This window comes from Prionailurus bengalensis, chromosome D2, assembly GCF_016509475.1.
Source record: "Prionailurus bengalensis isolate Pbe53 chromosome D2, Fcat_Pben_1.1_paternal_pri, whole genome shotgun sequence".
NCBI lineage: Eukaryota > Metazoa > Chordata > Mammalia > Carnivora > Felidae > Prionailurus > Prionailurus bengalensis.
This window is the reverse complement of record NC_057351.1, coordinates 22,725,232-22,744,223: the sequence shown is the minus strand read 5'-3', so window position 1 is coordinate 22,744,223 and position 18,992 is coordinate 22,725,232. Positions and strand designations below refer to the sequence as shown.

At 35.5% G+C, this 18,992-nt stretch overlaps 1 long non-coding RNA gene across 1 annotated transcript; it reads left to right on the top strand.

Annotated features, from left to right (window-relative positions):
- The first annotated feature begins 2,021 nt into the window (after positions 1-2,021).
- Positions 2,022-16,747, top strand: LOC122492787. Its single transcript, XR_006299768.1, has 3 exons — positions 2,022-4,367; positions 15,283-15,416; positions 16,501-16,747. It is a non-coding gene; the product is annotated as an uncharacterized LOC122492787 (long non-coding RNA).
- The last annotated feature ends 2,245 nt before the right edge of the window (positions 16,748-18,992 follow it).

Genomic DNA, 18,992 nt, shown 5'->3' with positions numbered 1-18,992 from the left:
TAAATATTTTACAGAGCAGGTCTATGCTCACCAGTGGTGGAATTCTGCCAGATCAATGCCCCAGATGTCCCGCTGGGCACAATCTCTGGAACTACATATGAAACAAATACTTCTCTAACCCCAAACTCTCCAGTACCGTGGATATGAATAAACCATCTGGGCAGACTCACTGGCCGCTGCAGCCATCTTTCCAGCAACATGGTAACTGGGGTTGGGTTCTCAGAATATCAAAGTCCCCATCTCTATATGCTGATTTTTTTCCTTCCCCTAAGCCCCGTTAATTTTATTTTATCTTTTTATTTAATCTAACTACTCTTGCTTACAGTTATCAAAGGGCTATAAAAGCTTCACAGGTAACTCACTAGAGCATATGTGTGGGGAAATTTGGGAAGCCCAAGATATGGAGCACAAGACCCCAGTCAAGTCCAGCCTCCGCACCTCCTTACATGTCTTACTTTGGGAAGATGTCTTTCGTGTTTTTTAGTAGATTGTTTTAAGGTTATCCGACCAGCTCCAAATGATTCCCACGTCTCTGGGAAGCCACGCTTGTGTGCATACTCCTTGGATTTTATCCATCAGTCTCCTCACTACCCCTCCCCCCGACCTCCAAGCAGAGTTGATGAAAGGTAAGCTGTGAAAAACATCTTTCTGCCATGTGAACAAAGGAGCAAGAAAGCTAACCTGCAGGAATAAAATAATGTGGTGGACAGGGTGAAAGAGCATATAAGGAAAGGAAGACTGAATTTTGATACTTCTTAGCCCAACCTAGGGAAGGAGGAAAAGTAATCTTGACAACATTCGTGTCCCACAGCCTTCATTTAGACAGACGTGGCCGCACACCTACCCTCTGGTTCTGTGAGACACCATGGGTCTTAGTGCTGGAGTTCCTTGTATCGTTTGTCTAGACTTTGTGGGTCTTTGTTACCTGCGACTGCGAGAGTCCTAAGACACTCTTTGAAGTCTTAGTCTTCCTTTTTCTACCACAAAACTAAAAATTCCTGACCCACTATCAAGGGTTTGTGGAAACATAAAGTGAGCTCACAACAATATTTTGTTATTAACCATTCACAAGCTAATTCATTTGGCCAACAAATGTTTACAGGCCTCCACTATGTGCCTGACACTGCCCTAGACATAAGGGTAGAGCACTGAGCCATAAAATAAAATAAAATAAAATAAAACAAAACATTGCCAAATGGAATTCATGTTCTGGCAGAGGGAAATAGAATGTAAAAATATAAAAAGCAAGTAAATACATTGTATGACAGATAATAAAAGGAAGTTAAAAAAAAGTACTGTAAAGTCGGCAGGGAATGATAGACGTGAGGGTTGTTATTTTAGGTAGCTTGGTTAGAGAAAGCTTCAATAAGGCAATAACATCTGAGGCATGAAGCAAATAAGGGTGTGAGATAGGGAGCCATCTGGAGAACAGCACTGCAGGAGAGGGAAGAGAAATGCAAAAGCCCAGAGCGAGGTATAGACCTGCTTGAGGGAAAGAAAGAAGACCAGAGTGACACAGTAGAAGTTGTTGGGATCCTGGAGTAGCTGCCATGGTATGGTAAAGTCTTCTAATTTTACTCCTACTGAGGTGGGAAGCTATTAGAGGCTTTTGAAGGGAGACTTGACATGGTTTGACTTCCATTTTTTAAAGTGTATTTATTTTGAGAGAAAGAGGGTACAAGCATGCACACACATGAGCAGGGGAAGAGCAAGGAGAGAGAGGGAGAGAGAGAAAACCAAGCAGGCTCCACACTGTCAGCACAGAGCCCCACACGGACCTCAAACTCAGGAACTGTGAGATCATCACCAGAGCCAAAATCAAGAGTCGAGAGTTTAACTCCCTGAGCCAACCAGGAGCCCCTTGACTTCTGCTTTTTTTTTTTTAATGTTTATTCACTTTTGAGATACAGAGCGACTACATGAGCAGAGAAGGGACATAGAGAGAGGGAGACACAGAATCTAAAGCAGGCTCCAGGCTCTGAGCTGTCAGCACAGAGCCTGACACAGACTGGAACCCACGAACCGTGAGATCACGACCTGAGCTGAAGTTGGATGCTTAACTGACTGAGCCACCCAGGTGCCCCAGCCCCTTGACTTCCACTTTGAAAGGATTCTTGAGATACTGCACTAAAAGCAGACAGTCAAGGGGAAGGTAAAGCAAGGAAATCTACCTGGAAGTCACCACAGTGGCCCAGGGGAGTGATTTGGGTGGCTTGGAAAAGAATGGTGGCTACAGAGGAATAATGAAGCCCCACATTTTCATTTAATTTGAAGGCAGAAGCTACAGGGCTTGCTGATCATTTCAAAATGGGTTTCAGAAAAGATGGGGTTAAGGAAAGGGCAAAGATTTTGGCCAAATAGACCGATGGAACCATTGTTGATGAGATGGGGGAGATTACAGTATCAGAAGCTATTGAAGTGAGGAAAAAAAGAGTTTCATTTTGGATATGGTAAAATTTAAACAATGATTAGATAAGCAAGTAAAAAAGTGAAGTAAGAAGTAAGGACTTGGATATGAGAGTTTGGAGAGACTTCTAGACTGGAGAACTGGTTTCTAGTCCTGCCTCCTCTGTCTCCCAACTCCTTTTCACCTCTGGAGGAGCCTCCCCCTTGGGCCTGCTAAAATATTGATGCTTTCAGTTGGAGGATTAAGAATTAAGATTACAGATGGCATGATACTTTAAGATCAAAGTGTTTGGAAGGGTAGTGAGAGAATTTCTAAAAGCCCCAATTGACTTTCTTGGCTTTGTATAATTAATTTGGGTCAACATATCTTTTATCTTGGAACAAAATACTATCAGCAGCAAAACATTTTATATCTATAACTATGTTTATTGGAAACACTTGGATCTTCTGAGTCAGAAAACAAATATAGAGATCATTGAGATAATAATTAACAAATTATTCTTTGATGCATGAATTGTTGGACGAGCATATCAGTCATTGAACATTTATGCTGAGAACAGCCTAACAGGGCTGAGTATAAAACTCAGTTCCTGCTGTAAAGGGGCTTGGAGCAGAAAGCCTGGAATCTGGCATATCCAAGGGGTTGGTGAAGGCTTGCTTAGGGAGTCTGAGAGGACAAGTGGGAGTTCACCAGGCCAAGAGACAAGAAGGCCATGGGCAGGAAGATCTAACAGGAATGATCTTCTTGTTAGATGGAAAAAGAAGAAACAACAATGGCCAGCAACATGAGATTAAGTGTTGTTAGACTATAAATTTCAAGACAGGGAGTCATGAGAGTTGCAGTGGGAGGGATGAGCTAGAGCCCAGTTATGGGGTCTCGACATGTGACTAATTCTTTTCTTGCAAAGAAGCCATTCTTCCCTAAGCCAACTCAAATTCTTCATTTTTGGAAGGAGGCAGGGTGGCTAGATCATGTCAAACAACTAAAAACTAAATAATGGACTTTATACAACTTTAAAATTTTCTTCTTTTACATTTTCCTGATGCCTGGAGAGAAATGATGCAAAAGGCAGGAAAATAAATATTATGGAAATTAATTAATTAGGATATTGCTTGTTATATTTAAAAATCATGAGAAATAATGATCCATGCTACAAGCATCTTTGCAATGATTATTAGAGATTACAATCAAGAAACATAAATATTAAGTCAATGAACTCTGGGGTCCCTTATAACAGTTGCAAAATTCCAATATTATGACCTTGCTTTTTTTCTCGTGTCTGAGGAATTGCCAGAGGGGAAGTATCTCTAAAGGAGGAATTAAGACCTCAGTCTCAGCTTGTGTTGCAACATCTCTTTGTTCTTAGAGCTCACTTTGTAGCAAACAGTGGGTTTCTCAGAAATGATTTCAAATTTCATGAAAGTACATTATAGGAACTCAGGAGATTAGCCAGACAAAGGCTTATAAGACAGATGCAAAATACATAAAAATATTAATTTAAGTAATACAACAAATTAAGCTTACTTACTATCAGTGTATAAGGATAGACATATATGCAAATATATAAACTATACCTCTTCAGTGCTTTGTATGATGTGTCGGATTCTATGACTAAATACATATCCACTAATACACATATTTTTGATCTGGTACATTTCCATTTTAAAAATCGTTCCCCAAATCCTGTAATTACCGAGATTGCTGACTAGTGCTATTTGAAAACTCTTTGTAGTCCAGGTTACTTATCATCATGTTGGATAAAAATAGGCAAATGACATCTGTTCCCTTTTAAGAAATAGAGTTCCTGGTTTCATGGAACCTAATTAACTGGTTAGAGTAGCCATCCATAAAAACGGGAGCTAGCACTTCAGGGCCCATTAGCATCGCCCTATGAAGCTGTTCTCCTTAGCTGGCTGATTTTTCTCTTTCCAAGCTTAAGGATCCTGACCCTGAATATGTGGTAGGTCCTATTCAAGTTTCCTTTCACTTTTAATCCTGTAAGTGGTTAGAGTAGGTTGCTAATGAGGTTAAATAATGGACTGAAGTCCTAGGCAGATTTGTCATTATTGTTGTTGTTCCATGAGTTCATACCTTGACTTGGTTAGTTCCATCAAAATTAAGATAAGGGTCAGATGTAGTTTATATCTCTAAGTTCTTTTCTAAAGAACACATTCTAACTTAAAAACAGATATTCAGACACTGAATTTTAAACTTGTTTCATAGAATACCAATTTTCAAAAAAGTATTCCTTGAAAAACAAAGGAAGGGAAGCTTCTAGATTAACACCTGCATGTTGCATGTTGACTTTACATGTCGAGGTCAACACTTGAAAGATTGCATGGATGGCTCACTCAAGAAAACTTCTCAGCATTAGCACATTAAAGGTTCTGAGATTTCTAGCAAACAAACCTGCTTCCCCTTATTTAACCAGAATAGTCAAGCTTATCTGATAAAGGAAGGTTTGTTTTATTCTGATAAATATATATTGCTATTCCATGGAATTCCACATTTTTATAAATAAGAGATATTGGGGCGCCTGGGTGGCGCAGTCGGTTAAGCGTCCGACTTCAGCCAGGTCACGATATCACGGTCCGTGAGTTCGAGCCCCGCGTCAGGCTCTGGGCTGATGGCTCAGAGCCTGGAGCCTGTTTCCGATTCTGTGTCTCCCTCTCTCTCTGCCCCTCCCCCGTTCATGCTCTGTCTCTCTCTGTCCCAAAAATAAATAAACGTTGAAAAAAAAAATTAAAAAAAAAAAGAGATATTAAATCAGGTTTTGGAGGCCACAGTGTTCAAACTGTATTCATTTTATATATCTACATCAAATCCCATTTGGCAGAAAACTTGAGGGTCACAGATGTTATTCCAAGACTGGCTTACTGAACCTGCAGAACTGTAAGTGGCAATAAGGTTTCCTTATTTCCATTCTAAATCATCTCATTGTTACCAAGAATTCTTGGTTATTTGCTCGAAGATATTCTTCACTACTTTTTCTGGAGGCACAACATACTTTCCACCAAATTTGGAATAGGTGATTTATGATTCTTGATCTAATACCAAAATTTCAAACACAACCAAAATGGAGCAAAGTTTACATTTTTACCACATGTAGATTTCTAAAATCTTAATAACAAGAGGTAAAATATAACAGTAGGCATTAGAAATGTCATAATGAGCCTTGCCAAGATAAATCCTCATAGAGACAACAACAACAAAAAAGAAACAAATTGGTAAGCAAAACTGAATCCATGAGTCCAGATTCAGGTTGTACATAGAAGTTACTGAAAGCTAAACTTTGAGTTCTAGATATTCATACCCAAACTGAAAATGCGGGCCAAGGTGTAGAGACCCTGCTAGGAGGCTAGGAGGACAACTAATTGTGACTTATACCTGGAAATACAGTGTATAGGAATGAGGGGGAAGGTGATGACACAATCTCAAATGAAAGAATAATTCCTATCTTCCCAGAGCAAGAATCTATAAAACATAAATATACATAAATGAAATAAGCCCAAGGGGAGATGAAACAGACTGAACCACAGACTGGAAATAAAAAATATCGTCATTAAAATCAAAGACTAAAACAACACCCATGAGGTGAACCAATTCTAAAGATGAAGCAACACTGTAGAGAAGGAGAGAATTAATGAATTTGACAATTATACTGAGAATTCACTGAGAATATATCACAAAGAGCAAAACAAACTTCTAAAGGATAAGGGAAAGCAGGTAAGAGATGTGGATAGCTGATTTGAGAGACTCCAGAATATGAGAACAGAAGGAATGGGGGGAAAACAATATCTGAACAGATATAACTGTGAATTTTCCAAAAGGGAAGAAAGAAAAGTATGTTTGTGGCAAACTGCTGAGTTCTGAGAAGTGTGCAAGAGAAACATAAAGCTAGAACTAAAATATTCAGGATATTAAAACTAATCCTAAAAGCTGGAGGCAAAACATCTGCAGAAAAAAATGGCACTTAAATGTTCAGATTTCTGTTTAGCAATAAGAAACCCCAGAAGACAGTGGAGTTATATATTGAAGTCAATGAGACCTAGAATTTTATACCTAGTTAAACTATGAGTGAAAGCAAAATGAAAACATTTTCAAGCATACAAACCCTAAGATTGTTAACTGCTACAGATAATCTGCTGAAAAAAATTAAAGACTGTCATCAAGCAGAGACGCAAAGTCAACAATTGATAAAATGTTGCTAAATTTGTTTATTGACTCCAAAAAACACAGCTTTATTCAGTTTTGAAAATTTTAAATGTAAATCTACTGAAAATAATGAAACAGTAGGTTGAAATGATTAATGCACAGTTGTAGTATGATAGGTCCTGTGTTGTGTATGAGAAAAGGGAAGAAATGTCACAGAGTTGAAGCATATGTTAAAAATAAAATTCACTGTATATATTTTTAAAAATCCCAGACACCTAGTAAAATAATAATTAATTAGAGCATCCAAGACTGTGAAGGAAAATAAAAAAAAAACTATTAAAAATGTTAATTCAAAAGAAAACAGTAGAAAAAAGAAACAAAACAGGAATGTAAACAGAAAATGCAAAATAAAATAATAGAAATAAGACTAAGTAAAGCATGATAAATTTAACATTTAACAAGCTAACAATTACCAAAAGTCTGTGATTTACTAAATTAAATTTAGAAAATAAAATCCATCTAAGACAAAACTACCTTGAGAAATTGAAGAAGCTAGTATATAATATAGTATATAATATAAAAGCCTTATGCCTTTGGCACTTATTAATCTTGACATGTATAGCCGTAGATCATTCATTTAAACTGCCATGCTTACTGTTTGCAGACTATTGCCTGATATTAATAATAACTGTAATAACTAACAATTTACTGACCCATTCTCTTTTTGAAAGCTTTTAAGATTATTTCCAATGTTATTGCTCTTAGAAACAATGGTACTATTTATACATTGCATCTGACCATTTTGTGCATGTTTGCAAGTTTTTGTTTCTAGATAATATGTATAAAGGAAGAATGTGGCATCATTAGCTGGGAGGAATGTGGCATCATTAGCTGTATGCTTCTTTACTCTTTTGGATGTAACCCAACGGCTAAACAAAGTGTTTTCGAGTTGTAGCAATTTATACTCCCACTCAGGACCGAAATTCTAAACTTTGTAAGCTTCTTTCTGCTTTTGTCAATGCTAATGTTGTCAGATTTCTTAAATTTATCCACTCTGAATGTAAAAGTGTTCTTCATTTTTGTTTGGTATTGTGAGGTTTAATATCTATTACTGCGTTTATAGGTTTTCTTTTAAGTGCATTGCCTGCTCATGTTATTTTCCCATTTTTCTATGGAAGTATTTCAAAGTTGAATGGTTCCTTATTTATTAGACCGATATTAATTGACTATGACATGTGGATAAATAATTTAATTTATTTCCTAGTATTTTATTTAGGAACTTTGTATCTGTGTTCCTAAGTTCACTGTCTTTTTCTGCCCTTGCCTGGTTTTGATTTCAAGGTTATTACTTGTCTAATAAAATTAGTTGGTGACTGACTTTCCCTCTTTTTCTATTTTGTCAAATAATTTGTATTTGTTAGTTTTTTGAAGGTTGGAAAATTCGCCTTGAGAATAGTCAGGTTCTGGAGTTTTTTTGTGTGTTTTGTTGGATGAAAAGAAAACAGAAACAAAGTTATGTTTTGACTATAAGTTAAATTTATTTAAAAGCTACTGGTTTATTACACTTTTCTATTGTTCTTTAAAAAACTGTAAAAGATTTTTCTAGAAATATTTATATTTAAGCAAAGTTTTCAAAATTTTATATTTTTATATATTATATATTTACAGTATTCTCTTATGGTTTTAAAAATTGGTACAATATCTGTGGTTGTGTCCCTTACTTCATAATATTTTACTTTTTTGGTTTTTTTGATGACTTTGGTTGGAAGTGTGACTCTTTTATTAGCTCATTAAAAATACTATTTTTAGGGGCGCCTGGGTGGCGGCAGTCGGTTGAGCGTCCGACTTCAGCCAGGTCACGATCTTGCGGTCCGTGAGTTCGAGCCCCGCGTCGGGCTCTGGGCTGATGGCTCAGAGCCTGGAGCCTGTTTCCGATTCTGTGTCTCCCTCTCTCTCTGCCCCTCCCCCGTTCATGCTCTGTCTCTCTCTGTCCCAAAAATAAATAAAAACGTTGAAAAAAAAATACTATTTTTAGTTTTGTTAATCCTCTCTTTTGTTTATTTGACGCATTTTACATTCATTTTTTATCTTATTTTTGAAATTATCTTGTCTCTACTTAAGAGTCTGTTCTTTGTTACTTTCCTAGCTCCTTGTGTTGAAAAAGACACTCATTTCTAAATATTCTTGTTTTCTTAATAAAAGCATCTAATGCTATAAATTTATTCTAATTGCAATCTTAGTTAGATACTATATACATTTTTATTATTTAATACTCTTTATTTTTCAACTCTAAATATTTTCAAATTTCTATTAGAAATTTAAAGTGCCTTCATGAATTTTTTTTAAAGTTATTTATTTATTTTCACAGAGTGAGAGAGACAGCATGCATGCACCCATGCATGAGGGGGGGGGGGGGCGGGCAGAGAGAGAGAGAGAGATAAAGAAACCTAAGCAGTCTCTGTGCTGTCAGTACAGAGCCTAATGTGGGGCTCGATCTCACGAACTGCGAGATCATGACCTGAGCTGAAACCAAGAGTCTGGCACTCAACTGACTGAGCCACCCAGGAACCTCAAGAAGTGTTCATGAATTTTTAACTCTTGTAATTTTAATCATTTAATCAATTTGTCATTGAACTATTAATTTAATTTAATTTTCATCAGAGAGTGTGAAATGCATGAGCTGAATTTTAATAGATGTTTCTTGTATACTTGAAATGAAAGTATATTTTCTATTTCTTTTATATAAAGTTTTCCCTCTCTGTGTGTCTCTCTCTGTCTCTCTTCTTCCCTCCCTCCCTGCCTGCCTGCCTTCCTCACCCCCTCCACTTTGTATTTGTAAGTGTTTCATTCAAAATGTCTATATCCTAACTACTCTACTTTGTGCTGATTGGTCTATGGAATTTCTTACAAACTTGAGTTAAAACATCCCATATGATTGCTAGTTTGTGAAATTTAGCTTTAAATTCTGTCAGTTTTTGCTTTACGTTGGTAAACATTACACTTTTTGTTTCACACACACTCGTGATTCTTATGTATTTTTTGTGAATTCTTCTCCTTTTATTATTTTCTGTTCCCATTCAGTTCTTCTTGCCTTATTGTGTTTTATCTGATATTACTAATTCCCTGCCAGTTTTCTTTTGGGTTAGCATTTATATGACATCTTTATAAATATGAACTTATATAGAATAACATAAATTTGACACAAACAGAAAAATAGCATACATTGTTTACAGATCCATACATATGTAGAAATAGTCAAAAATAGTCATAGAGAATGCCCCTGATGATAATGGCAAACTAGCAATTTGGATAAATACACCTGTATGTGTGTATGTATATATGTATATATGTACTTTGGAAGAGGCGGGTGGGAATTTGTGGGTCAAAGAAAAAATAAAAAGGAAAAGTAGAATATATTAATATATTTTGAATTAATGGCAATAAAGACTACATATCAAAACTTGTTTGCTGCAACTAAAGTCATGTCAGAGGGACATTTTTAGCATTAAATTTGTATGTCAGAAAAGAAGAAAAGCTGAACATCTGTGAACTAAACACTCATCTCAAGAAGTTGCAAAAAGTAAATTCAACTCAGAGAAGTGCAAGAAAGGGAATAATAATGGTAAAAGCAGAAACTTTTATGAGACTGGAAGAAAAAAATGCATTTTTCAATTAATTATTTGATGCCAAAATAACTGATAAAGAAACAACTAAGATGTCAAAAGAGAAAACCTACTTGCCAATTTTACTTATGATAGATGCAAACGAAATCTAGCAACACCTAAACAAAGTAGTATATCATAAAGAAGCTGACATATCCCATGAATGCAAGGTTGTTTAATATGAGAGCATTAGAAGTGAAGTCACCACACACACAGCATAAATAAGAACATATTATGAGCATCTTGATGCAAAGAATTTATTTGATAGCATTTATTATCTGTGGTAGGCTGAAAAATGCCCCTCCAAAGATGTACGTGCCTTATTCCCAGAACCTATGAATATGATACCTTGCGTGATAAAAGGGACTTTGCACATGTGATTAATCTAAGGATCCTGATATAGGCATATTATCTTGGATTACCCTGGTTGAGCCAATGTAATCACAAAAGCCCTTATAAGAAGTAGGTAGGAAGGTCAGTGTCAGAGGAGATATTGCAACAAAAAGCAGTTTTGGAATGAGGCAAGGCCATGAACCAAGGAATGAAGATGGCCTGTTGAAACCAGAAAAGGTGAAGAAACATAATCTCCCAGAGCCTTGAAAAGGAGAACAGCTCTGCTGACCCATTAGGGGCTTCTAACTTCTGGGTCTGTGAGAAATAAATCTGTACTAGACTAAGCCACTAATTTTGTGGCAATTCGTTACAGTAGTATAGGAAAGTAATATATTATCATTTATGATTTTTTAAAAAACTTAGTAATTAGGAAAAGAAAGGAATTAGCTTAATCTTAAAAGCGTATGTACAAAACAATATAGTACATACCTCATCTTTAAAAGTGGCTTGTTGAAAGCGTTCTCCCTGAAATCAGACAAGAAACAAGGATGCCATATATCACTTTTTTAATTTGAACTTGGGAAGCTCTACCCAATGCTATAAGGGAAAAAAATGATAAAAAGGTTTCTAAATAAATATGTGAAACCACCATTATTTGCAGATTTAATGATTTTGTATATTAAAATCCAAAAGAATCCATAATAAGTGCTAGAATAAAATAAAGTGAATTCACAAATTAGAAGAAAACAGTTCTCCTTAAAGATTTGGCTAACTCCAAAGTCGTTACAGAAAAGTAAAAAATGAGTCTGGAACATCTCGTTATGTCGAAAAATAAAGAAGACTTCCAAAAGTGAAAGAGACATGTCAAAATGATACAGAGCCAACTTGATGAGGCTCCCTACTGGCCATTACAGGGGCAAATTTAGCCTCAAAATGAATAATGACAGTAATTACTACTGGATAAAATAATAATCCATGAGTTCATGCTGAAAGTAAGTAAACAATTACATAAAGGAGAATTGAAAGCTCTTTTTTTATAGTAAAGTGATTATACACTAATTCACACAAGAATCATTATTGAGTATTGAAGCCTCTGGATGAATGTTTAAAGAGGAATAGGATATTTGTTTTATTTCAAAGCCTCTCTCTTTGGTTGACTTAATTAAAAATGGGAATAAATGGTAAAGAGAAATAAATGGTAGCTATAAATTGGAACAAATCATGGGGCACTACCTTAATCAAATGATCAAATTAAACATCACTAAAATGGGAAAAAGTTAAATATGTGTCTTCTGATGTACTGAGAAGGAGAGGTTAGATAGGTGATAGGTAGGTAGGTAGGTAGACAGATAGATAGATAGATAGATAGATGATAGGTTGATAGAACACACATGAATACATATGTCTGTGTGTGTGTGTGTGTGTGTGTGTGTGTGTGTGTGTGGAACGTACTAAAAATTGGTAAATCTGGGTGAGAAGTAAATGGAAATTATCTGTACTAACTTAATAAATATGTAAAATATCTGTACACAGAAAATTTAGAAAATTTTAGAAAAAGACCTAACTACATCAAAAAGTATATCATAATTATGAATTAGAATATTCAATGTCATAAAAATTTAAGTTATCCTCAGTATACCAATTTGTTCTAAGCAATGCCAAATGAAATTCCTAACAGATTTGTGTGTGTGTATAGAAATTTATAGGGATGGTTTAAAATGTATATACAAATTCAAGTGCCAAAAATAAACAATCCTCTCATGAAGCCTAAGTTCCCTCATCTTTTTGTCTTGTACAAGAAGAAAAATGTGAGGGAAATTATGCCATCAGGTATCAAAGCTATAAGACTACAAAGTGTAAGCTACAGTAGCTAATTAAACAATGTAGTTTTAACACAAAGATGGGCAAATAGTTCAGAATGAAGAAAACAAATCTTCTCATCTATGATTTATGATACACACACACTGAAGAGAACTGGGTAAATATTTCCCTTTTCAGTAAGTGTTCCTGAGTCAACTGGATAGCCATGTGGGGGGAAAATGAAACTATCCCGCCACCTCACATCATACACAAAAATCACTTATAAGTAGGTTGAAGATCTTAATGGGAAAGGAAAAAACAATGAAGATTTTAGAAAAAAAAACCATGAGGGAATATCTTCATGACTTTGGGGTGGGGAAATATTTCTTTAGTAATATAAAGAAGCCATATCCATAAAGGAAAACATATAAATTGCACACACTAAAATTAAGAGCTTTTATTTATCAAATAGAAATGTATATGAGTGCAAAGGCAAGTTAGGGAATATATTTCTAATATATATCATTTGTCAGAGGGTTGATGTACATAATAAAGAATTTCTACAAACCAGTAAGAGAAAAAAGAGACAAACTAATCAAATATCTGACAATACACTTGAATAGGCACTTCACCTGAATGAAGAAAATGTGGAAATGTAGAACCTCATTAGTCAACGGGAAAATGCAAATAAAATCACAGTAACACTTTATTTTCATCAAATTGGCTAAATGAAAAGACTCATAATGCCAAGTACTGCCAAGGATGTAGAACAATGGCAACTGCTAGATTTGTGATTGTTAGAATCACTTTGGAAACTGACATTATTTACTGAATTCACAGTATCTTATTTTGATGTATACTCAACAGAGATCTATGGAGAAGAATGCTTATAGCAGAATTATTAATATTTGGAGACTAGGTACAGTGCAAAATGGTATCAGCAATGGAGTGATCCAATCAATTCCAGTATCTTGATACACTGATACAATATATTGATACAAAAAATTCAAAGCAAGAAAAATGATTAAAGCCACATGCAACAAGATGAATCTCACAATCATTTTGAGCAAAAGAAACCAAATACAAGATGTTATACGGTTTGATAATAATCAAGTTCAAAAAGAGGCAGATCGATCGTGGTAGAAGACAAAATACTGTTTAAGGAGAAGAGAAGGGGACAGTGGTTATTAAGAGGCGCAAATTTCGGTGGGGGTGGGTACTTTGGGAGCTAATGTTCTATTTTCTAAACTGGATAGTGTTCACGTGAGCCTCTTCACTTTGTGAAAATTAATTGAGCTGTACACTTGACATTTATACACTTCTTTAACATATATTTAAAATTCAACTAACAAGGAAATTTGTTTAGTGCATGGGGATAACAAATATCAAAATCTTAGTAATGGTTACTTCTGGAGAAAGAGGGAGATAACAGATTTGGGAGGAGTTGGTAGGGGCAGGAGAGAGTTCAACTCTCTGTCCTGTTTCATTTTAAAAGAATATAATGCAAATATAGCAAAAGTTTTAAGATATAATTAAGCTGAGGGCTTGTTACGTAGGTGTTCATTATAGTACGATTAATCTGTATATATACACTTCTGTGAATTTAAAATCTTTCACACACACACACACACACACACACACACATACAGACACATACAAAACGATCAGTGAGGTTATCCTAAATAGTATGTTCATCAATGCAAGAGTTACTTCCAGGATTATGTCATCATGATCCCCAAATTGTTCTCAGAGACTAGAATTGGGACATCTAAAGATGTTGAAGACTGTATTTATTACATGTCACAGAACACACTTCATTAAGCCTGGGAGAAACTTCTCCCTGACCTAAGTCCTGGGAAGATTTAGGCTTCCCTTGCCTTAAGGGAAATAATAGACATTTTGAATTCTCATATAATTGCTCTTATTTTTATTTTTGCATTATTAATTAGATTTCAGAGCCAAATTTGTGATTATTTCCTTATAGTATGAATTTTTAATACTAATCTAAATCTTAGTTACTTTTGTTTATTTTAGTGTTAATTACTGTTTGCCCCTATTTTTATTTTATTTAATCTTCAATATACTTCTTAAAATCTTCTAGAAATATGACTGGTTAAAAATTTTTAAACACATGATGATTTGCTTCTTTTCTTTAGATGTTTATTTATTTTTGAGAAAGAGACAGATGGAGAGAGAGAGAGAGAGAGTGTTTATGTGAGCAGGGTGGGAGCAGGGATAGAGGGGGATAGAGGACAGAGGATCTGAAGCAGGCTGTGCTCTGACAGCAGTGAGCCTGATGTGGGGCTTGAACTCACAAACCATGAGATCATGATCTGAGCCAAAGTTGGCAGACTTTAGTCACTGACTGAACCACCCAGGCGCATGGGTGACACATGATGATTTGACCCAGTGATTTTTTTTAAACGTCCTTTCAATTATTTATCTTCTATGTTTGTAAACATGAAGAAATTTGCATGACAGAACAGGTTAAAGAGTAAAAGGCAATGAGCTATTCTGTTCTCTGTAGGGAAAAGTGAAATCTTGGTGACTTTTACTAGGATAAGCACCTTTATGAAGACTTTATAGGATCCTCAAACCCTTCTGCATGGAGAAAATTCTCACATTTACATATAGTTGATAAGGAAGGCAAAACTAGCTTTCTGACTTTCTTAAATATCTGGTATTGATGTCATGTTTGCCGTTTTGTTACATTTGTGTTATCTTTTATTTTGTTAATTATTTTATCTCATTATTATTTTATTACATGGATTTATTGCAACTAATTTATAAGTGATAGACATGCTGATTTCTCCAGTTTCCCTATATTTATTTCACTGTACACACACACACACACACACACACACACTTCTTTCACATAACCATGGATGATTTGTAAATTACTTCTCACCTCGTTTTCCATTTCAGTCTCATTAAAATTTCCAGGGTCTGCTCTAGAGTTCAAGCTTTCTCAAAGATCAATGCAAACTTCACTTACCATTGGGTTTTGTTGATCCATCCTTCAAGAAGCTAATTTAAATTTCTCCTCGCCAGGTAATATGGTAAGTCACTACTCTATGTCAATATTTGCTTTAAGTTCTTTTCCACTTGATGGAGTTCATGAGATGTGTAAAGCATTTACTTGGCTCTTCAAGAGTGGGTTATATATGTATGTAAAAACAGAAAGGAAATGAGTGTAAACTTTTCCAAAAGGCCTTTCTGAAATGAATGATCATTTTATTATTTTCTCAGATAAAATTAACTCAGTCACTTGAAAGAAATACAACACTCATATTTAATGCAAAGTATTGAGATGAGAGAATGAAATATATCTGTATTTATAATTCATCATAACATTTTACATTCAATTTTCACTTTGCCAAAATGCATCCATCACTGCATTTTAGAAAAATAGAGGGATTCTTAATACTTCATGAATAAAAGTCTTAAGGGAAAGAATTCCCTCTGGAAGCAGTTTTATTTCAATGCAAGTTGTGCCTTCAATACTTTGATGCAGACAAAAATCTCAAAGAAAAAGTTTAAACGTTGCAATGTCCTCTTACTATTTATAAGAAAAGTAATTCCCTATACTTAGAAACACAGCTCCAATAGTCACCTCCCACCTCTGAGCCCATCAACTTTAGGCCCTGGCTATAGGATGACAGGAGTTGACCAGTGAAAGGATAACATTTCTGAGGGTTCATTTTACTCTCGAGTCACTTTTGCATGAAATGATAGCATGCCTTTTGGGGATTGGCCTCAATGCATCTCTTTGTAAATTACTTACTATATATCAGTCTTGATTCAGTAGACTATAAAATATAGGGTTTTTTTTTTTATTGGCAAGAACTTAGGGAATTTTTACAATGGAAAATAATGCTCCCCTGCAGGAAAACTTAAAAGAATTAAGAGTTATGAGGCTACAAGGAGAAAGTGACCAGGTCTTCCCTTGCAAAGCCTGCCCTATCTTCTATCCAGATCTCCCATGTACAACCTTCTAAAGCTCCTACCCAAGGAAAGAAGATTGAAGCTGTAAAAATAATTTTAACTCAAACTTCTTTGATTCAATTCACATAATTAACAATGGCTCAAGGTTTCTTTTTCCCTTAAAAGCACTTTTTTCCTAATTGCCTGATTTTCTAATAGGAATTGGAAACTTCCATTTGAATCCTCTCAGCCTGATTTCATCTACGTCCTATGTTGGAGACTAGAAAACTGGATTGCATATTAAACTTACCCTGCTTTTTATTAAACTTGTCTCAAAGCACAGAGCTCAAGTAATTTACACCAGAAACGCCAAGGGTGGAGATGCCCCAGCTGCTGGTGAAGATGCATGAACAGATTCCACCACCAATTGTACATTTTGGAAAATAAAACTTTATTAAATCAAAAATAAAAATAAAAAAATAAACTTACCCTGCTTTTAAGCTTCTTGAATTAATATCTATTGGATATTAGATTCCTTTAGCAGCTAAGAACCCATGGTGATGACAGTATACAATGCTCTGATACGATCAAACAAAATCAGTCTCTCTGCTTAACTCTTCTAAAGCATTTATCTGTGAAATAATATTGTGTATCTGGAGCATAATTCTGGTTTTTAAAATGCTATTACTGTGTTTAATTTTGTGGTCATTTAAAGGGTCACAGTGAAAAAAATGGACTCACCCTTTATGGGAACTGTGGCATAAGCCCAGATAGACACACACACACACACGCACGCACACACACAAATGCAGAGAGGTTCAACAAAGAGCCATTTAGGGCAAATGAGCTCTTAATAAGGTATAAATATGAATCCAGTCTGAAAATAAAAAAAAATGGTAATGTGGTTCATAGAGGAAAATCTTCACCTTTGGAAAAAGATCGTCATGAAAGAATCACACTGCTGACCAAAGTATTTGGCCTCCTCTGTTTTCCTTTTTTGTTTTTTCTCTTACCCTGAAGGGGAAGAAATTGAGCAGAAACCAGGAAAAGAAGTAAATAAGACCAGAGGGGACCTAAAGTTGAGAGCAAAATGAAGAAAATAAGAATCCTTAAAAACAGATAATGAGAGAAAAAGTTAAAGGAAATATGATAGCTACTCAATATCTTCATTCTATCAAGATAAATTTCAGACAATAAATTGCCTGGAGCTGTGAATACAATGTGTGGCTTTAAAGAAGATAAAAAAAAATTTTCATTTCATAAATGAAAAAAAAAGCTGAATTTCGTAAAAAGGCACCAATCATGGAAAGATGTTCAGCAAATCCAATCCTCTTATTAGAAGAGAGACTGAGGATCAGAGAAACTCAATGACGTACCCAAGTTTACAGAGCTTATTAATGATGGGGCTGGGACTAGAACTCACACCTCCTAGAATTTCCATTGGCACCTCAATACCCCCCAATACTTAAAAAGTTGTGCACCTTTAACTTTGTTCTTAATCTGCATTCATTCTATAGTTAGGTATTCAGCATTTTCTCTGTGCCAGGAATTAGGTTCAGTGAGTGTTTGTACTCATGGAGCTTATAGTCTTTGAAGAAAACCGACATCACACCACGTTTCTTTACAAAATGAGTTACATCTAGAATGAGTGCTACAAAGAAGTGGATGGTAAAGAAACATTTTGGAAGTACCAGCTACTTACCTACTGCTCTGCTGAGATTTTCCTCATTAAGGCCACTAGGACACATTTCTTTCCTCATTTTACCTGAACTCTCTTCAACTTTTGATGTCACTGATGGTTTCTTCCTCTTGAAGCTCCCTCTTCTCTTGACACAATCATTTTTTTTTCCTGGCATTTTATCTACCTTCCAAGCAAAGTAATACAAGGGTTTGGGGATCCAAGCCAAGCTAGAGAGTTACTGCAGGACAGGCTTATGGCCGCAAACCTTGGATAAGACAGGAACTCAAGCACAGCTTTGGGGCTGAGGCTTCAGTGGAGTCAAATGTATGGTAGTAAAAGTTACTGGGAGCACGCTGAAGGAGTCATCAAGAATGAAGCCATGGGAAGAATAAATAACCTAGAGAACATGAGCGTGGGGCATGTGGACCCAGTGAACATGTCCCCAAAGATCTTTATTTTTCAGAAATGTCTAAATATACATATAATTTTTTCTTTTAGTACATGAATTCCTAAAACAAAAGTGAATTAAAAAACAATAAATTAAGGAATATGATTTTCATTACATAGAATGCTTGAGACATGAAGAGGATAAATTAATGTTTAAAATATTAAACTGATATGTTTTCACGTCCCCCTTAATCATTTTTGCCCTGGGTCTTCTGCCACTATGGCTCTAAGAAAGAACAAGATGTAATGCATTCAAAGTCGCTGCCAGTCAAAATGCTTCCAGTTACAGGAGAAGAGAAGAAGATAGAAAAGAAAGGATAACAAGTCTGAGGGGAATGTCCTGTTCTCTTCAGAAATGAAACACGCTACCAGATGAGAAGAGCAGAAACACCCACGTAGGATGTGTGTGTGTGTGTGTGTGTGTGTGTGTGTGTGTGTGTAGGGCTGATGGAGGAGAGTAAAAGGACAAAAACAATACCTGTTAAAATTCTCAGAGAGATGGAGGAAGAAAATTCAAGTAGATGTTTCATTTTTCTAGCACTCCCAACAAGGCTCCAGAGTGCCAAAATCACATTATTACAGT